Consider the following 21580-nt stretch of genomic DNA (forward strand, 5'->3'; position numbering starts at 1 on the left):
TGGAAATGGGACTGTGCAGGAGTTTGGATTGGTCAATAAGGTTTCCTGGGTGTGGTGTGTAGCAACAGAATGTGCCAGAATGTCTGTCTGCAAATATGAGTGGAGATGGCTACGGGGACGATTGTGCTGTTCAGTAGGTGGACTAAATGGCTTTTGGGCGCCTCCTGGATACATTGGGTACAAGTTTACCCAGAACGCTGTGCACTGGCAGCACACCTTGGGTTCCGTAATGTCCATGTGCACTGGTACGGAATACGTGGGATGAAGTGGCTCCATGTGGATCCTCTTTGTGCCAGTTTGGTGACGTTTGCTCATCCAGACATTATTGTTCATTGTGGCTGGAACAGTTTAGGACATGTTAGCGGCATCACACTGCAGTTTGTGATGGAGACATTACGGCAATTCATGGAAATGTTTCCAAAGTCGCATATAATTTTTTCTCGCATTGCCCAGAGACTGATGTAGCTGCGTTCTTCCTCGTGTGGGCCACAAATGGTGAAAGCGCGGCACAATGGGAACAATGGTCACATCCAGACCCGCCTATTAGTCTCCCCTTTCGAAATGACTACAACTGGAGGGAATAGATTCCTGGTCAAAGCAGCTCAATTGTGGAACTCCCTCCTGCCACTCTAATGACTGACCAATCTTACCCACACTTTAGATTGAACATTATCAAGTGGCTTAAAGGAAATGAGCTATAAGCTCTAGCTACCTCAGACATTTGGCTTGGCAACCAAACTGACCTTTCTCTTTAACTGTATGTCTTTTTTTGTAAATGTATACGCTATTGTATATCCTTACTTGTAAACGCATATGCACTACCTGCTATATTTGTTTTAACCATGGGTCTGTTGCAGTGTGTATGACCTGCAAGGCAGCTTGCGGGACGCGCTGGCCCACTGTAGTGTGCCTAGTAGTGGCAGGAGCATATGTGGAGGATGCTGCAGAGGAAAATAACCTACTGCCTTCTTGGAAGGGGACAACCCTCCGAACAGCTGCATGGTGGTTCGCTTTCAGGTGCCATCGCATGGAACTGGTGCCGTCACATGGAGGTGGTGCCGTAGCTGTACAAGCCAGGTTTTCCGCGACTGAGTACTACGTGCGTTGCACCTGGTTTGCACGCGATTTTGGGACATCTCCAATGGTACTAAATGGTTTCCACACCCACGACTCACGCTGGCTGCAGGCAATGGGTATTCCCTCTGCTTTATCCTCGTTTCCTTTCTGATGTCCCTCCACATAATGATGCCTGTTCCCTTGTTCAGGACTTTCAGAAGGAGGTGTTGGTGGTGAGGGTGTGGGTGCTCATGAGTAAGCGGTAGTCGCAGAAGCTCTGGTGGCCATTACTTTGAGAGGTACTTTGCAGGCACACAATTGGCGAGGAAAGCAATTTATGCAGAAACCAGTATGCATCGCTGCTCTGATCTGGAAAGCCAAACCGGGATTGCAGCGCACTTGTGGGGTGTGCCCTTTTATAGGACTGTTGTGGAGCATGTGCCACCGGAAAGTGAGCCTAAGTCTTTCCCTACATAACCTACATGCAGAAGGAAGAGTGTAGGATCTGTGTAAGGGACCACTCTCACTGTAACATTCCATACATTGCAGGAAATTGTCCTTTTTCGATGTGCACGGATATGGCTCATGTCCGCTAAATAAGGGCCCACGAGGAGCATTGTTCCGTTATCATGGTGACGTTGCCATTCCTCTCCATTTGGACGCCTATCTGCAGCATGTATATTGCCCGTAATACTATGTGGCCACGTGCATAGCTCTCCCACGGATAAGCTTGCCACCCCAGACTACTTAAATGTACGGCACACGTGGATGGTGTGCGCACGATACAGTAGGTGGAATGTTTACGTCCAAAGGTACTCGCAGGACGTGGGTGTGCGCTTCCACCTACTACAACTGCATCACATGTTTCTTCCCAAATATTGCCCAGGGGCGGTGTTACCAGGCGTAACAGGACAAGATACGCATGTGCGCAGGTGTGCGACCGACGACCGTACGGTCCTGCAACTACCTGCACTCGGTTCTGTGCCTGCAAACATGCGGCCCGTAGTGGTGTCCTACGGATGCTTCGATTGTGATTGCGCATAGGGCAGCCAAGTGTGACGGTGGTACGACTCCTCCATTTGCCTCACTTGCAATCATCCCCACCAGTGCTGTGCCCTTCACACTTACAATGGCCTTCTGAAAATAAAGGAAAAGGCACATATACAATCAGTAAAAATTAACATCTCAATCTTTATTAGCACACATTCATAGCCAGTATTCGGAAAAGGGGGACCAGACACAGATACATATACTGGGGATTTCGCCATTTCTACAAGCTGCTGGTGAGGGGAAGAAGGGATTGAGGTCTCATCGAAGCATCTATCATGACAGGCAATTTGCGGGGATGGGGGGGCTGGAAAATGGGGAAGGTGGGCATGTGCAAGTCGGGCATGTGCAAGTCGGGAAGTGATAACTTATTTTCCCCATAATATGTTCTTCTACAAAAATGTTCAAGGCGGCAAATTTGAGGAGCAATTGATCCATTTTGGTGTCCAGGCGGCCTACTTATATATGTACAGCGTCTCCTTCAGTTTCGGTGGCCGTATGTTGCTGTGCAAAATCTGCCGCTTCTGGTGTACTCCTTTTTGTATTCCCGTATGTTTTGTTAAAGCACAACAAATGTGGTCAGTTTACATGAAGCACTATATTGTAATTGTCTTAATCTTGACACTGTGTTCCCTACCTATGCGGTTACTATGCTCACTCATTTCGTCATGCAGGACATTTTCCTTCAGCCACTCTAGGCTGCTTGCCCTTGCAGTAACTCTTTCGCTTTTCACAGTGCGGCGGGTACCAATGCGGCTATCGTCCTCACTCATTTCTTCATGCAGAAAATTGTCTTCCAGCCATTCTAGGGTGGTAGCCATTGCTGCGCACAAACCGTAAACATCATGCTTTCCTATTATTGTACACTACCAGACCTGTGCAATTATGACATAAACTTTAGTGTACTTACGACGTTGCAGTGACGTTTTGCTCTCAGTAGTTGGCGGCGCTAACTCTGCCTCTTCGTCCTTTGTTGGATTGTGAAGAAGGTGTGCGGTAAGATTGATGAAGGCAAACGTCACTTCTCTTGTTGGTGCTTTCCATTATGCTGCATACCCTATGCCTTCGCGCTCTTTGTTGCGAAAGTACAGACTTTGTACAGCTACTGCATTTTCCCTTCCCATTTACGCACTTTCTGCTCTTTCTTTGTTTTTTTTCTTTGCTGCATGTTACCACTTTTTATGACCACCCCTTACTTTCTCGGTGTTGGGGAGAATTCTCTCTTTAGGCTGAATTTCCTAACCTAGCGAGTCCCCCAGCAGTTTTGCTGGATTTCTGGAGTTTATTTTTTTCTCCTGCCAAGAGTGAGACTCTTTTTCTCCCACTCTTGGACATGATTTATGGTGTTCCTTTGACTGTTAATGTGTTTTCTGGGCTATGGGGTCCTTTACTCCATAGGGTCTCATGTGTTTTTACTATGTGTGTTACACAGCACCCTCCGTGCAGTAACACAGGGGTGTCATAGTGACACCCCACCATAGACTCCATACCCTGGGACTGACTACTGTCTCCCAGGGCATGTAAAGTCACCATTGGCTTTACTAGTCCCAAATTATTAACAGAAACCAGTACAAACCATGATATTGTGGACGTACTGGTCGGGGCAATTCGATTGCCCCGGGTTCTGTTAGTCGAGGGGGCACGTCTCCGTCCCCCTGATCGAGTTTTGGCTCGTGGCAGTGGATACTACTTTTTATATTCGACCGCGAATATTTCCCTATGGGATTTTCCCATTTTTCAAGGCTACCAACTTTAATTATTTAATTCTCATAGCCTCGAACATACCGCCGGTTTATTTAATTAATATTAATTCGCTGGTTGGTATTTTTTGCAAGGACTCGATTCTAAAATGGCGTTTGTGTTCTCTTTTGTGACAAGTCGAGCCCTTTGTTCCACTTTTTGGCGGGCTTCTCCACAGAACCCTCCAAAAGTGGTGCCACTCTGTCTGGGTACCACAGGGCGTGTGGGAGGGGGTTTAGGCACCCTGGACTGAGTTACCTTGGTAACTCAAGTCGCACTCTTGTGTGATTGGCCCAAGTGGTGAGCCGGCCGGCTCACCACTTAGCATGTTTGATTGACAGCTAGGCTGAGTGAATGGGGGTATGCTGCATAAAAGCAGGGCTTTGGGGACTGGAACTTCAGAAGTCGCCACAGGACCCGAGAATCCGACGAGGGAGAAGCTGAGCCGACCTACCACGACGACACCACCGGTGGAGCCCTGCAGAACCGACTCGCCACTTCCCAACGACAGAGAAGATCTCCCAGCTGGAGAGGCTTCTTCCCCTGACTGGTGGGCACAACCAGTTTACCTTCTTCTCTTCGCACCCCAGACCGGCTTGTGGTCGAATTGCCCATGCCAAGCACCCCGGCAACCGGATAGCCACTTACCACTGGACCGCGAATTACAGGACCGCTCCTTTTACCTGAGAAACTCTGCGGCTGGTTTCTTCCCTGGCAGTGCAACGGACTCCTGTCTTCCCCCCCCCCCGACGAGATCTTCTCTTCCCCCCAGACGAAGCACCGACTTGCATCCGCTGCCTGGAACAACTGCCCCCGCTGGAGTATTCTCACCACTTTAAGGTACCGTGTCCGGCAGGCCTCCCTTTCTAAAGCTTGCAACAAGGTAATAATAACCCCTTAACCTTCTGGACTAGGCTGGCCGCCTTGACCCTCTAACTGGTCCCTTTCTTTGGTCCAACTCCTTTTTGAACCGTTACAAGACTTTTGTGCACTGCAACCGTGTGACCTTGGACATATTTCGTTTTGATCCTCTTAAAGCGGATCCGGCCTACTGACTCTGACTTCACGGTTTTACTTTGCCTTCCTCTCTTGTTGCGTTCTTGTAAAAGTGTTGGGACCTGTTTCAATTTATTCTGTTTTTCTCTCCCTTACGTTAAGCGCTTACCGCTGTTCGAAAATAAGTGGGGCTTTACTTAAGACTTGTCTAATATTCTTTCAAGGGAGTGTATATCTTTTAGTGACCCTGTTTTTGAATTGCTTACTATTAGTGCCTGTGTGTTTTTCTAGATGTGATTTTAAATAAATAATTATATCTCTTTTACTCCAAGCCCTGCTCAGTGTTTACTTGTTCTATTGTGTTCTTTTGACCTACTTTGAATACTCTGTATACTGCCTAACTCTTCTTGAGGGAAGTCTGACTGCTCAGCCACAGCTACCAAGTGAATCTGTGTGGTACAGACTGCTACCAAGTGGGTTTACTGTCAAACACCTGTAGTCCTAAATCTTTTGCAGTGGTCCCAGAGGGAACTGCACAGGTTTCTGCCTAACACTCGGCACGTTGGACTACACCCGATGTTCGCAAACAGACGCACTGTTCCCAACCACTGTGGCTATTAGTAGAGAGCCTCCGGCTTCAGTATGCTGTACAGTACATCTATACAAACTAAGCTTATCCTGTTAAACAATAATGAAAATTAGTGAAAGAAACATTATTAAAGGGACGTTACTAAATCCCTATCACCTTTACTGAAAAAACTATGATAAAGCAACATGGTTAAAGTGCTTTACTAAAAATCTATGAAATTCACTAACCAAAAACGTGGTTAAAGGGTCTTTATGGTTACAGGTAAAACCGAAAATCTGCAGAAATTCGCCTGTTGTGGCAAGGTACACAACCATAACTCGCGCTGCCACTGTGCACTGCACGGACTAACACCCATGACCTCAAAGATGACATCACAAATGTCATTGACATCCATGAGGTCATGGGTGTTAGTCCGTGCAGTGCACAGTGGTAGCGCGAGTTATGGTTGCGTACCTTACCATAACTGGTGAATTTATGAGGTTTTTCGGTTTGGCACTTTTATGTTCCATGCCGACGCAGTTAATTTGCAGAAATCCAGGAATACACAATTGTGGGTGAAAGCAGCTCTGGGCTCCAATGAGTATTACATTTTGCATTGCTTAAGTGAAAAGTAGGTTGTCCCCTGAGTGGATACTAGATCTGTGCTTTGAACAGCGTGCTATGTATGGCTTATACGAGAGGGTGTGCAGACCAGATCACCCTAAAGTAAGGATGATGTGATGGTAATGTTGTTCTGGTCAAAGTTTGATCTAATTACTCAAGGGTGGAAACAGAGTTTGGAGTTAATCATGCATACATAAGGAAGCGCTCTGTTGATGGGTTGATCTGGACCTATTGAACCGAAAAATGGAGAGTGGATAGATGGGTATTAAACGGAACAAGTTTATTTTCCGCAGCAGAGTATATTGTCCTTTTAAAGGGAGTTGCAATGTGGTCTCACTGAAAGGAGTTAAGTGTTGATAGTTAAGCTTATGTGATGTGTTGATCCTGATATGTTATATATTTCTAACATTGAAGAACTACTAGGGATGAGGGGTGAGGGGGCGGTGCTCTCATTGAAAATAGAACGGCAGTGAGGTGCTTTGAGTGTGACAAAACCAAAGTTTTTTTAAATGTTTGTTCGTATTTGGGTTGTGTGCCACAATTGTGTAAAGGTTGTCTCTGGGCATGTAAATGGCGCAAAGTGTACAAACAAAAGAGATGATTTTGGACAGTTTAAATTAAATGGGGGTTGATGTAGCTCTATTACAGTTTAAACATTGGGCTAATGCTGATAGGTGTGTGCTGTGACAACGGATTCATACACTTGATTGTGTTACATCGACAAAGAAAAAGAAGCGCATTCCTTCATTTTCATGTCTATAGGAATATTTTTCATTGCGATATTGATCACAGCTGACACGTGTTTTCGACCTTCAGTCGTTATCAAGGCAAATTCATCTGTGATTAGAAATCCCTGTTTAGGGCTTGTGTTGTGCGATATTATTCCCAAAAACATGAACTACGCGAAGGTGTTCCTTTTTATCTTTTCCCTTTGTTCAGATCTAAATGGGTAATTTCAATCTTAATCGCTTGATAAAAGAAAAAGTATATATTCCCATCATGGGCTGCTGCCATGTGATCATTCAGCCCAAAAAAAACATCCCAGGATCTGATTCATCTTCTCCTGGCTTCTGGGTGATTGAATGCGCAAAGAAGTAGATTTGAATGCGATTAATACATTTCTAAGGTTGAAATACCTTATTGTGCTTGATAATTAAGGGGACCGATCGCCTTAATTATCAAGCACAATAAGGTATTTTAACGTTGAAAATATATTTATCGACCAAAGGTCAAAATGCGTGTCGGCTGGGATCGATATCCAATAAAAAATATTCCTATAGACATGACCATGAAGTAACGCGCTTCTTTGTCTATGTCTATGTAACACAATCAAGGGTATCAATCCGTTGTCACAGCGCAAACCTATCGGCTTTAGCCCAATTATTTGTTTTTATTAATTTTCGAAACACAAATCACACTTCAAACATTATAACTGCTTTATCCACAGCCAACATCTTATAACGCACTATAAACCTACCCAACATCCCTCTTGCCCCTGGAAACCTAGATATCCGCCGAGGCGTCATATACGCTTTATGTGTCACTAGCAGTTGTATAAGCTGCAGTCTTGCATTTCATGACACTCTTGTGGTATCCCGGTATTCTTTCCCATTGCGCCTCTGCAAAGGTTCTCCCTAAATCTTCTTCCCATTTACTCTTTAACACCAGTAGGGGGGCCGGCCCATTAGTCAGTAGAAGGTCATATATATTCTTCATATGGTATGCCCACCCTCCGCTATATCATATAGGGTATCTACTATCGAATGTTTCTCCATTAGCTCACCATATGCAGGCCACCTCAGTATAATCTCCCTCCTAATTGAACTATGTAGCATATATTGGCCTGTGTGCATACCTCTATGGTGGCCACCCAGCAAGCTTCCCAATACTTGCGTATTCCCATTCTCACCTGGGTCGATGATGACACTAGCAAAACCAGAAACGATATTGAGTGAGTCATCCCCATCACTGCCAGGGCCCTGTCCCACATTTTCACCCCTAGGGACACCCCCCTACCACTCCACCCCCCAACCCCACCCGAGGGTTCTTGAACCACAATATCTCCTTTAGATAATGACACCGCGCAGTGGGCTGCAACATCAATGTGTCTGAGCTATGGTCATCGGCAAGCGAATCTACCACAAATTGCAATTGCTCTGCTATGTAATCTAATTCGAAGCATGGGACGCTGATAACAACATTGGCATGCGGCCTGTACAATGAAGATGGCGCTATTCTATTCTTCCCATTTTGTCACAAAAAGCTTCTGCCAATACCCTCCAATGTCTTAAAGAAGGGCATAGATACGTAACGCAGGACATTTACGAAAAAGTGTAATAATCTGGGCAATACCACCATCTTCAGCAAAGCCGCCGTCCCCACCTTTGAAAGAGGCAATTTAGTCCAGAACTTCATGGAGCTCTTGATGCCCTCCAGAGCGTGTGTGTAGAGTGTGTCTGTGTTCATCCGCTGGGTCATGGTACACATTAACTCCCAGATACCTAAACATGTGCACTTTGCACTGTAGGGCGAGCACAGGCAACCCCCATGCTCTATCTTAGATAGTGGTGATTTATCCATACTAATTTTAATCCCTAACAGTTACGCAAATAATGCCATAGCTTCCAGCAGCAGTGCCAGATTATCCTCTGGGTTCTGAATATACAACAGCGTGTCATCTGCATATAGGGATATCAAATGCCTGACCCCCTATCCATTTCAATCCCTGTATTCTGTCCTGAGGTACTGGGCTATCGGCTACATAGCTTGGGCATAGAGAAGTCTCGTTGCCTTTTTATAATTCCCATGCTTCCAAAATATGTATGCCCGGTTTAACCCTAGCCATCGGCTTAGTGTACACTAGTTGAATCCATTTGATGTATGTCTGACCAAATCCAAATCTACACAGAGTTGCTTAGAGCCATTCCCACTGCACCAAATGAACTGCTTTCACTGCATCTAGTGTGGCTCTAGTGCACAGTTTCCCAGGATGCCATCCTAGCTATCGCATTATGTAATCTCCTCAAGTTCCAGGCCATACCCCGGCCTGGGACATAGCCCATCTGATCCGGCTGCACTAACCTATTTATCACTCTTTGTATTCTAGCCACTAATATGGACTTCAATATCTTATCTTGATTCAGCATTGATAGAGGCCTGTAGGAACTACATTCCGTCAGGGTTTTATGGGGTTTGAGGCGATGAATTATAACCGACTCTCTCAGACTAAGTGGAAGAACCCCTGCCTCATAAAAATCATTGAAAGTACTAAGCAAATGGGGGGCCAATACTAGTGTGTATTCTTTATAGAATTCGCTAGGTAGTCCATCCGAGCCTGGTGTCTTCCCCATTGGCAAACTCGCATTTGTATTTTGTATATCTTCCAAGGTTATGGCCGCTTCTAAGCCCCCTTTCGTCCTGGGATAGTCCTGGTAGCTCAATCTCTTCCATCGCATTCCCTAGGTGGGTGGGTGGCACTGGGGGACCTTGTCGGTACAGTTGTTGGTAAAATTCTCAAAATGCCTCATTAATCCCTATCTGAGTATAACATAAGTTTCGTTGCCCTTTGTTTATCGAGTGTATGGGGGCTTGATGCACTTCTCTCTTTATATAACCATGTTGGCAACTGACCAGGCTTATCCCCTTCTCTGTGCTGCTTCTCAGTGTATCTAGCAAAATTGCATTTGCCCAGCCTCTCCCAACAATCCATAGATTTCTCTTTTAGATCCCTGGCCTCCTCCTTTACTGTCTGGGTGTTGCACTCTAGACTGCTCTAGTGTCCTCAGTTGCTCTTCGGCGGTAGCTGGTTCTCTGTTGATAGTTGTCTGAACGCTGCTAGTACCAACTAAAAATAACTCCCCGGCTTGGTTACCCTGCTCAGGCATGCCCGCTTCCCGCATTCGCCGCAGGCAGTCCTAGCTAGGGCTGGTGCACAACGGATGCGCACAATAACAAGTGCCCTAAAAAAATAGAATTTGAAGGGCGATGTGGGCTCAGCCAAGAGCCTGGCAACCTCTTCCTTGTTGTAAAGCAGCAACTGCTAATAAACCCGCCACATAGAACAAAATCAGTTGGAAGCCTACAGAACCAACTTCACGGGGGAAGTAACCCCTTAATAAACAGCCAATTAGACTTCAGGTGTCCATTGAATTGCGGTGTCACGGAAGCCCTCGGCTGTGCAGGTCCAATCGTCCAACGTGTCTTAGTTATCTCTCGGCTCCCGTTAGATGGGGCTTCCTTTGCGCCTTCCTCGATTTGTATTTGCCCCCTTCTTCACAAGATCCTATCCTCTCCCTGTCCATATATGCTTGCGCTTCCTCCGGGAGGTTAAAAAAACAGGTCTTATTTTTATATATGACCTTTAGTCGTGCAGGGTAGGTCAACATGTATTTCAATCCTGCCATTTATAGTCTGGCTTTAGCTTCTGAAAATTGCGCCCTGCTCTTCTGCACTTGAAATGTATAATCAGGGTAGGCTGCACATTCTGCTGAGGCTCTTCAGTTCTCTGCCTTGCCTGGAATAAGCCAGTATTTATTTCCTGTCCTTATAGTGCAGGACTTTGGCAATAATCAGTCGCGGGTGTGCACCCGGAGGTGGTACCCTAATTAGTGCCCTGTGCACCCTCTCAATTGTAAATCCTTGTGTGAGGTTTCCCCGGGCCTATCTCCTGGAGCAGCATGTTTCGATATACGTCGTCGGGTCTGCACCTTCTACACCTTCCGGCAGGCCTACTATGTGTATATTATTTCTCCGGGTTCGTCCTGCTGCCTCTTCCACTCTGTTCTCCAGAAGGTTGACCTTTTGCTGCAGGACATGAACATCCACCTGTGTGTCCCGGAGAGCCCCTGAATTCTCTTTCACCTGTATCTCCAGCGTGGAAGTGCGCTCTGCTAGGCCTGCACGTCCTGGTGCAACACCCCAACATCTAGTTGCACTGCCCAATTTGTGTCCCCAAGGAGATCTTCAAATCTGCTATTTTTGCAACTCCATAGCGCTCCCTTATTTCTCCTGCTCAGAGTCCATGTTTCCCCCAGGTGCCTGCTGCTTGGGCCTTGCAAAGTTGTCCATAGTAGGCTGGTTCGCCTTGGCTTTCAACGACTTGGGAGGCATTCAGCCAATCTACCGTCTGCCCGGTTGGCCTTGTTCACTTGCTGCTAGGATGACGGTACTCTATAGCTCCTGGGTATATATTGTCTAGGGAGCCGTACCTATACGCCCGTACAATGATAGGAGCCCTGGCACTGCTTTCCGTCCAGACTGGCTGACGTGTATAGTCCTTCCAAAGTGGAGCAATTGCTCGCCCATGGGCATCTTTGACTCTCCTCAATGCGTTGTGCTCCTGAGCAGTTTGCACTTCGGTTCATCACCAGGGCTTGTCTTCTGGATCCTTGCCTGGTACATGTGTGCCTGTATTGGGGTCTTGTTGCTTTCTAATAGCTGCTTCCGGCACCGGCAATCCAATTGCATCACTCTCCTATTTCGGAGGAATATAGGACTTTGCGTTGTTTTATTGTCCCTGTGCTTTAGTGTGAGCAACCCATAGGCTGCTTCCCACAGTTCACCTCTCGGCCCGGGCCCGGGTTCTTTCTCCCGTGGCTGCTATCCTCCAGCCAGTCCACCGTCTCCTGTCCTGGCCGCTGCAGGCCCAATGTATTTGGCACCGTGTGTGGCCCAATGTGTTTGAGGCAGTGTGTTTATTTCACCAGTGTGTTTGCTTCTGGCAGGGGTGCTTGCCGAAGGGGACAGGGTTTCTTCACTGGTCCCGTGCTGTGGAAGTCCAGGCCAGCTGCGACTCATCCACTTCTCTAGCTGGTAAGTGTTTCCCTTGTTTCCACTTGCCCGCTTGTCTTCCGACTTTCACAATTGTTAAAGTTCGTTCTTAATTTAAAGTCTGTTCTAAATGTAATGTCTCTGCTCTCTCTTCCTTTGCAGGTGTTGTAGCGGCTGTGGCGGTAGCTGCGGTGATCGAAATGCAGCCAGCGGTACAGAATAGCGGAGCAGCGAAGGTTCAGCAGCTGGTAAGCAGTCTTTTTATGGGTATGGGATGATTTTAAGCGAGGCGCGACCCTGGGACTGGTCTTGTTAATTATTCTAACCTTGTCTTATCATCTTTCTCGTTTCAGGTCTTCGGTTTCGGGAGCAGGAGTGCGGATGCTGCAGTGTTGGATTCAGAATCCGCCAAGAAGATGGGATGCTGCCAGGCTGATGAGAACCAGAGACCAGGTAAGGTTGCAGCCGCTATAGGATCCCACGAGGTAAGTTAGCTGGGTCAGGTGGCGGTGAGCGTCACGTTGCACGGAGGTGCAAAGTAAGGCGAAGCGCTTGTCTGAGGGATAGGTGAGTTTATATAGTCTAATTGTTGGCCACGCCCATTGGTTCTGGCCAGCCTGCCACACCCTGCCCCACCTAGAGACTACACATGCTTTTTAGTCTCCACTTACTGCCTCGCTTGGATTCTGCACGTGCCTTCCAGTTTGTTAATAGACATGCCCGAACAATGTGCAAGTGGAGAATTCCAGTGAATATAAATGACGCACTCCTGCATTAAATAAACGTTTCAGCTTGTATTCATCCATGAGCCTTGTGCAAAGGCGCCAGGACATAGTCCAGCCGGGCCCCCTGTTTCTAAACGTCACACAGGGACAAGAAGATGATATGTTACCCCTTACCCCCATCACCAGATGGCGTCGTTTCTGCTCTGTTGGGCCTGTGGTCATGACAGCACTCCCCCTCAAGGCTCTTCTTATGGGTGGTTTCCCTCCTGGTTTGTTGGGGTTATTAAGATGGAATTTTTTGATTAGTCGTGGTGCACAAACAAATTCACTGGGTTCCCAGGTACGGTCTTGTGGTCCATAAACTTTCCAGTCTATGAGATAGTATAACTTGGATCGGATTATTTTAGAGTCTAGATTAGTTTTAAGCTCGTACTCGGGCTCCCCTTCTATGATTTCAAGCTCTGTCAGAGTATTGATTCGCGTACCTGGTTTCATCGGTTTCAAAAGTGAGACATGAAATACCGGGTGGATTTGCATATGGGATAGTAGTTCCAATTTCGTGGCAGCGGGGTTGATCACGGCTTTGATGGGATAGGGTCCTAGGTATCTGGGACGGGAAGGCCCGTGGTCGCTTCAGAGAAATGTTTTTGGATGCTAACCAAACCTTGTCTCTGATGTGATAATTTGGAGTCTCTTTTCGGTGTCGATCTGCAAACTGCTTCTGCTTTTCTTTGGCTTTAGTCAGATGTTCGGCTGCCTCCTTAAGAACCCGAGTGATGGTTTCATGCAAGGCCTTTACCGTCGGCATTTCCAATGCTTCGAGTGAATCAAAGTCAGAGGTATGCGGGTGTCGGCCGTGCACTGTGTAGAATGGAGTTTGTGCTGTGCTAGTGTGGATGGAATTATTGTATGCATATTCGGCTAACCAAAGTATGTTCTTCCAGGTATCTTCGGTTTGTTGTAACATGCACCTTAAGTACTGCTCTAGAGTCTGGTTAGTCTGTTCGGTCTGACCATCCGTTTGGGGGTGACGACTTGTGGACAATCGAAGGTTGAGTTTTGGCGATTTTGCAACATCTTCTCCAAAGTGCTGAGACAAACTGAGTTCTGCAGTCAGATATTATCGATGGGAAACCATGTAGCCGAACAATCTTTTCCAGAAATACGGCAGCCAGAGTAGAGGCTGTTGGGATTCCTTTTAGAGGGATGAACTGAGCCATTTTAGAAAACAGATCCACAATAACCAGGATGGTGTTGTATCCGTTGCATGCGGGGTATCAGTAATAAAGTCCATTGACCGCATATGCCAAGGCATACATCAAAGGACATAGGAGACCTGCAGGACTTTGTTTTTTAGACTTGTGCTGGGCGCAAATACCACAGGTCCTGATGAACTGGGCAATTGTTAAGCTCACCTGGTCTCTGCGGGGACGTTTGGGCACGGTTGCAGCCCTCCCAGGATCTGGCTTCCCTGGATCAGGCTTCTTACCCCTGCTCCTGTGTTGTGGACTGCTCTGGTGGTTGAAACTGCCCCTGGGAGGATACGAGAGGTTGTGAGGATGCTGTGCTATGGCTGTAATTCTCGAACCCTTCTACCCAGAATGTGGTGAGCATGCGTTTGCCCATATAGCGTCACCTGTTTAACTATGAGGATGAGCTCTCCGTCCTGCTTCTCAAGTGCAGGGGCGCTTTAATTGGACCTAGTTCCTTTACTGGTCTGTGTGCGTGGCAGCCCAGACCGGCTGTGACTGATCCACTTCAAAGGTAAGTGTTCTTGAACAATGATTATTGTCCGTACTCGTTTGCAATGTCTTTTTTGCCATCACTAGTGTTTGTATCCCTAGTAATGTCTTTCTTTCTCCCCTGATGAAGGCCCAGCGGAGCCGCAGTGCTGGAAGTGAGCCCAAACGGAGCCCTGAGGAGTTTCCAATGTCCCAAAATAGATGGTAAGTTTGGGCCCTATGGTCAGCACGAAGGTTGTGTAGCGCAAGACCTTAGCGAATTCTCTTTATGTGGTTTCCGACCTTATTTGTCCTTTTCTCCTGCAGGTATGGCCTGGCAACGTCAGATGAGGAGCAGCTGTCCGAAGATCTGTCGGTGGGTGATGGATGGCTGTAGCCACGAGGATGCTGGTCGAGAAGAGCTCCCGCGTAAGTTATGGAACTGCAGAACAGGTAAGGAGTGCTGCAGGCGGTAGTATTGCTGGAGTCGGGTAGGTGCGCTTTTGACGATGGTAGATGGTATTGCTGAAAGAAGGTAAGATGCGCTTCTGGCGATGGTAGGCTTCGGACGATGGTATTGCTGGAATCAGATAAGATGCGCTTCTGGCGATGATATTGCTGGAATCAGGTAAAATGCGCTCCAGGCGATGGTATTGCTCGAATCAGGTAAAATGCGCTTCAGGCGATGGTATTGCTGTAATCGGGTAAGATGCCCTTGAGGCAGTGGTATTGCTGGAATCGGGTAAGATGCGCTTCAGGCGAAGGTTTTGCTGGAATCCGGTAAGAAGCGCTTCATGCGGCGGTGAGCGTTACGCTGCATGAGCAGACTAACGCGAAGTGCTGGTATGCGGTGGGGCAGGCTTAAATAGCCTGGTCCCAGCCACGCCCCTTTGCTCTGCTTGATGGCTCCACCCTGCCACTCCCAGAAGATGCTGCACGTGTAGCCCAATGCATTCCTATGGCCACTCCCGGCCTGGATGCACGTGGGGGCCCTGCAAGAGAATAAATAACACGTGAACTAGGAATAAAGTGTGCAGAGCACACTTTCTCATGAGCCTGGCGCCAAAGGCTCGTTTTAGGGTCTGGAAGGCTTCCTCCGCTTCTGCGGTCCACTGGAATTGTTTGTTCTTCCGTAACCGGGATGATATTGGGTGAACGATCTGAGAAAACCCAGGGATGAACCGACGATAGAAGTTGGCAAACCCGAGCACACTTTGTACACCTTTTGTGGAAGTAGGTGAAGGTCATTGGAGGATGCCATCTACTTTGTTTGTCCATGTGTACTCCTCGCGGTGTGAGTATAAACCCGAGGAATTCAACCTCTGTTACATGAAAGGAGCATTTTTCCAGCTTGGCATATAGCCTGTGTTGCCGAAGTCTTTCCAGAACGGCCCGTGCATGTCTGATATGATCCTCCTTGGTGGATGAGTAAATGAGGATGTTGTCGATATATACCAGCACGCACACGTCCAATTGTTCACGGAGCACGTAGTTCCTGAAGTATTGGAACGCCGCGGGGGCATTACATGGCCCAAAGAGCATAACCTGATATTCAAAAAGGCCATATTTAGTGCGAAATGCTGTCTTCCACTCGTCACCCTTTTTGACTCTTAACAAATAGTAGGCCCCTTGTAAATCCAAGATTCGCGCATTTTTTTACCTGATCCAGAAGTTCAGGAATGAGTGGCAACTGGTACAGATTTTTTTTAATTTTTTTTTAAACCGTGATCTGATTGAGGGCTCTATAGTCAATGGAAGTCCTCAAGTCTCCCTCCTTTTTAGGCACAAAGAAGAGGGACGAGGAAGCCGGGGACTTGAACGGGCGAATGAAGCCGTTGGCTAAATACTGGTCCAAGTAGGTCTTTAAATGCTGGTTCTTTTGCTCCATTAATGCGTAAATCTGACTGCACGGAATCTGGGTTCCGGGTACCAGATCAATTTGGCAGTCGTATGTTCTGTGCGGAGGTAAGGTGTTCGCTTGCTCCTTCTGAAACACATCTTGGTAATCCAGGTATTCAGAAGGTAATGAACAGGTAAGGCCTAGCACGATTTCTTTTTCCAAACCTGACTCTGTGTGATCCGTTCCTAAGTATTCTTTGTTGTAACAGGTGTCTTTGCAATCCTGGGGAAAAGCCAGAACTCTTCTACGCCAGTCACTCCTAGGGTTATGGGTTTCCAGCCAGGGCATCCCTAATATCATCTGGAACTGGGGAGCTCCGATGAGATAGTAGGTGATGTCCCCGATGACCGTCCTGACACAGAAGCTTGACCTTTTCGGTATAATGCAGCACCGGGCCAGATGCCAACTAAGATCCATCAACCGCTGTGACGTTTTCAGATTTTTTGCTTCTGCCGAAGAGGAAGGCCTATCCGAATAGCCCAATCTTGGTCTATGTAATTCCCCACCGGTCCTCTGTCAATATATGCTTCCAAAGCATGCATTTTCGATGGACATTTGTGGCTTACCAAGGGCACCGGGATGACTAGGTGTGAGGTCTGTATTGGTTCCTTTTCACCGCTCAACAAGTGGACCCCTAAGCTTGCCGGGCGTTGGAGTTTTCCGAGGCCGGTTCTTCATCTTCACTCTTGTCAGTTGCTCCGACTGTTTTTCTGGGTGGTTTCACCGGACGTTCTCGGAGAAAGAGTCCAGCTTTGCCACAATACAAGCAGAGTTGCTGTTGTCTCCTTTTTTCTCTTTCAGCCTTGGTGAGAGGGCTGCGCAAGCCCCCGATATAATTGGTTCTGACTGGTCATGTGGTTTGGTCTGGCTCTCACAGGGACGCACGTAAACTGACCGCCCTTCTGCTCTGGCTCGGTCCATCTTCCGATTCAGCAGCCTATGATCTAGTTGCACTGTCAGGTCAATGTATTCTGCACACCCCTCTGGTGGATTTACTACTTGACCTAGCACATCCTTCAGTTCTCCTCGTAATCCATGGTAAAAGCGCGTAGTCTTTTTTTCCTCTGGCCAATTAGTTTGGGCTACAAAACGGTTGAAAGAAGTGATGTAGGTTAACAAATCTTGGTTACCCTGTCGGAGTGACGATAGTTCGTTGTCCAGAGCCTGTCCTTGGGCATGTCGTGTGCAAATAGTGTCTCCATTTCGTGCTGAAAACCCCCAAAGTCCCGAAGCAAGGGATTGTCTTGATTTAAAGACCAGTCTGCCACACTTCCTCCCACATAGGAAAGTACAAAAGCCACTCTGGATTGATCATCGGGGAAGGCCCCAGGTCTGCACAGTAAATGAAGGCGGCATTGATTCATGAATATTGCTACTTGTTTGTATCCCCAGTGAAGCGTTCGGCGGGGCTAAGGGAACCGCCCTTGGAAGAACCGCCTGTACTGGCATTGGCGTTGATGGTATTGGTTGGGACAACCCTGGTAACGGAATCTGGCCGGCCTGTGCTTGGAGCATTTGTCTTGCTAAATCGTCTGTGCGTTCTCGGTTCACAATGAGGTCTCTTCTTAAAGCGTTGGTTTCCTGTCTTGAGGCATGAATTTCAGCCCGTAACTCCCCCGGTAACTGGGCCAACTGCTCCGTTTCTGAAGTGTTGATAACGCCCAGGCAGAGATTCCTAGGGGGTTTTGCGTTCTGTTACGCTCACCTGGTCTCTGTAGAGACGCTGAGGCACGGTCGCAGCCCTCCCAGGGATGAAACTTCTCCTCTGCGCCTAAATGGGAACTGCGGTGATGAGCAGTGCGGTTCCTGCTTGAATGATAATAATGATCTCTCTGTCCTGCTGCTTCTGCTGGCAGGGGCGCTTGCCGAAGGGGACCTAGTTTCTTCACTGGTCCCGTGCTGTGGAAGTCCAGGCCAGCTGCGACTCATCCACTTCTCTAGCTGGTAAGTATTTCCCTTGCCTGCTTGTCTTCCGACTTTCAAAATTGTTAAAGTTCGTTCTTAACTTAGATTTAGAACGGTCTTTAATGTCTTTCTCTGCTCTCTCTTCCTTTGCAGGTGTTGTAGCGGTTCTGGCGGTAGCTGCAGTGATCGAAATGCAGCCACCGGTACAGAGGGGCAGAGCAGCGAAGGTTCAGCAGCTGGTAAGCAGCCTTTATGCGTACGCTTATGATTTTAAGCGAGGCGCGACCCTAGGACTGGTCTTGTTAATTATTCTAACCTTGTCTTATCTTCTTTCTCGTTTCAGGTCTTTGGCTTTGGGAGCAGGAGTGCGGATGCTGCGGCGTTGGATTCAGAATCCTCCAAGAAGATGGGATGCTGCCAGGCTGATGAGAACCAGAGTCCAGGTAAGGTTGCAGCCGCTGCAGGATCCTGCAAGGTAAGTTAGCTGTGTCAGGTGACGGTGAGCGTCACGTTGCACGGGTTGTGCAAAGTAGCGTGAAGCGCTTGTCTAAGGGATAGGTGGGTTTTATATAGTCTAGTTCTTGGCCACGCCCATTGGTTCTGGCCTGCCTGCCACACCCTGTCCCACCTAGAGACTACATGTGCTTTTCCGTCTCCACTTCCTGCCTCTCTTGGATTCTGCACGTGCCTTCCAGTTTGTAAATAGACACGCTTGAACAGTGTGCAAGTGGAGAATTCCAGTGAATATAAATGAAGCACTCCTGCATTAAATAAACGTTTGAGCTTGTATTCATTCATGAGCCTGGCGCCAAAGTCGCCAGGACATAATCCAGCCAGGCCCCCTGTGTCTAAACGTCCCAAAGGGACAAGGAGATATGTTACCCCTTGACTCCATCACCAGATGGCGTGGTTTCTGCGTTGTTGGGCCTGTGGTCATGACACCCACTTAAGTGCAACGTCTGGCTCGGGTTCTCTCCACTATCCCTATAGATAGGGATTGGCAGCATTTTACGGAACATTTTACGGAACCCCGACGGCTCCTCTGCGCACCTTCGGATCGCCCCAGCTGTACTGCGTCTCCGCCTCCTCAGCCGGATAGGCCGGTAAACAGTCAACACTCGGTCGCAGGCGTGTATCGTAGTGTCCGGGGGGCTGAGGGGGCTCTGTGCCTTCTCACTTTGGCTGCCATGTCGCATGTCACCCACATTCTCCCCTTGCCTCCCTTCACTCTGTTCCCAGGCTTGGCGTACCGAGCCACAAGCACGGCTCTGCTTCTGCTTCTTATCCATGTTCTGCTCTAGGACACGCGTCCCTCATCTGCTTGGCCGTTCCTCACCCACAGTCATCAGGGCTTCCAGGGCCTCACGGTCTTCCGCTTGCCTCTGCTGATCACTTCAAAGTGCGTGCGCCATCTTGCCTCCTGGCGTCGCCGGCGGGTCCTCTCGTTTCAACCCACGTATCTCGCCAACTACAAAGCCTCCACACCTCGCCTGTCAGCTGGGCACCCTCAAGAGGTACACTCACTCTCACTCTCAATCTCGATTGCGGGCTATGATGGCGGCTGTATTAAGCTTCCCTTTTCACCGGTTCATTAAGGATCAGGTGGGAGCAGTTCAGAGAGCCCTCCTACTCCATTGGCTTCTAGCCGCGCACCCGAGCGTTTGTAATGTTTATACTCCTAATGGGGTGGGAGGAGGGACGGTGGCTCATTGTTTGGTTCGTTGACTGAGTTTATACAGAATTTGGGCTAGAATAACTTCATCTTGGGGTGGTGGTGGAGGGGGGGATTTTAATGTCACTTTGGACCTGCTGATGGAGAGAAGTGTTAGCTGCTCATGTCCTGATGAGGGGTTAAAGCGTAGAGCTATGGAAGATCTTATTTTGGAGTTCCAATTACTAGATGTATGGAGAATTCATCATTCACAAGTCAGGCGGTATACATTCCATTCTGGGCGTCATAAGGTGTATTACGTTTAACATCTGGTCTGTGTACACTATTTTAAAGTGGGTTCCATATTGATTTCAGGCCATGCACCAGTATCCATTGAGATGACATTATAATTTCCAATGCCCAAATCTAGCTTCTGGAAAATGAATATTACACTGATGTGGAGGTTGTGGACAAAATTGTGAAGGAAGCTAGGTTTCTTGCTGAGAAGAACTGGACTAATGAAGATATCTGTGGAATCCGTCGGGGAGGCATTTAAATGTTATATGAGAGGAATGTTGATTGGCCTCTCAAGTAAGAAACAAAAGATGAGGGAGGAGGAGATGTAGTTAATGTAGGAAGAAATCCATAAAATTAAAGAGCAGTTACTTTCAGATTTAAAACTCAAATGTAAACTAGAGAAATTGCATTTTGGAAAAAGCAGAGACTCTCTTGTTCAGAACGAGATGGAATTACTATGAAGGTGGAGAAAAGTATGATTGGTTATTGGCTCATCGGCTGAGGATCTTGGCAAGTGAGAAATCAATCGATGCAATTGAAGGCATGTTGGGTGTTCTAACAAATAAGCCAAATGAGATCAACAAGGAATTCAGAGAATATTATATAAAGCTGTACACTTCAGAGGAGAAAATGAATGCCGATGATTTAAAGGATTACATTGAAGAATGTAATTTACAGAATATGAACCAAGAAAAGAGACTGTTTGGATGAGGATCTTAGTGTGGAGGTACTAAAGAGCTGCGTATCGCCTGAATGTAAGGAAAATGGCTGGGTTTGGATGGTCTGCCAGCTGATCTGTACAAGGTTATGCCGGATGTAGTATATGAACTAATGCTGACAATGCTGCTTTCTTCAAGGAGTAAAGGGCTGCTCCCTCCCACCACTAGGCATGCCTCCATTTCTCTATCTCTGACTAAGGCAGGGCCCCATTTGATCTTGAGTAGCTCTAGACCAATATGCTTGATTAATACAGACAAAATCTTTGCTAAGGCATTGGCAATGCGACTGGAAAACATGTTACTGACCGTGGACACGCAGGCTTTACCAAGGGGAGGCATGCATCGGAGAACATGCGCAGGCTAATCCTGACCTTGTATACAAGTCGGAAATTATCAACAGATGTGGTGGTCCTGTTGTTAGATGCGGAGAAGTCATTTGATTGCATAGAACAGAACTTTCTGCTGGCGGCATTGAAAGGTTTTGGCCTAGGCGACACTCTTATTCAGTGGATACAGCTGTTGTACTCCAAACCAACAGCCATTGTGAGTACAAATGAACTGGCCTCTGATAGTTTTGTACTGGGGAGAGGTACGAGAGCGTGATGTCCACTCTCCCCATTGATGTTTGTCCTTGCGATGGAACCTTTAACTGAGAGTATCAGAAGGGATCCATTCATTCGTGGAGTCTAATTCGGTGAGGCATCGCAAAAGCTGTGGTTATTTGCAAATGACATGCTGGTAGTGATGCATAGTGTGGGTACATCGGTTCCGACAGCAATGAGACAATTTGACACATTCCATGACGTCTCGGGATACAAGATAAACTGGACAAAATCAGAAGCCATGGCGGCATCAGAGGCAT

General features: G+C 47.5%; 1 protein-coding gene across 1 annotated transcript in view; it reads left to right on the forward strand.

The window, feature by feature from the left end:
• RSPRY1 (ring finger and SPRY domain containing 1) overlaps positions 1 to 21580 on the forward strand; it is a 1045708-nt gene that overhangs the window by 189619 nt on the left and 834509 nt on the right. The window lies entirely within an intron of this gene.

The sequence above is a fragment of the Ambystoma mexicanum genome, chromosome 1p, assembly GCF_040938575.1.
Source record: "Ambystoma mexicanum isolate Mex_15411 chromosome 1p, UKY_AmexF1_1, whole genome shotgun sequence".
Classification (NCBI taxonomy): domain Eukaryota; kingdom Metazoa; phylum Chordata; class Amphibia; order Caudata; family Ambystomatidae; genus Ambystoma; species Ambystoma mexicanum.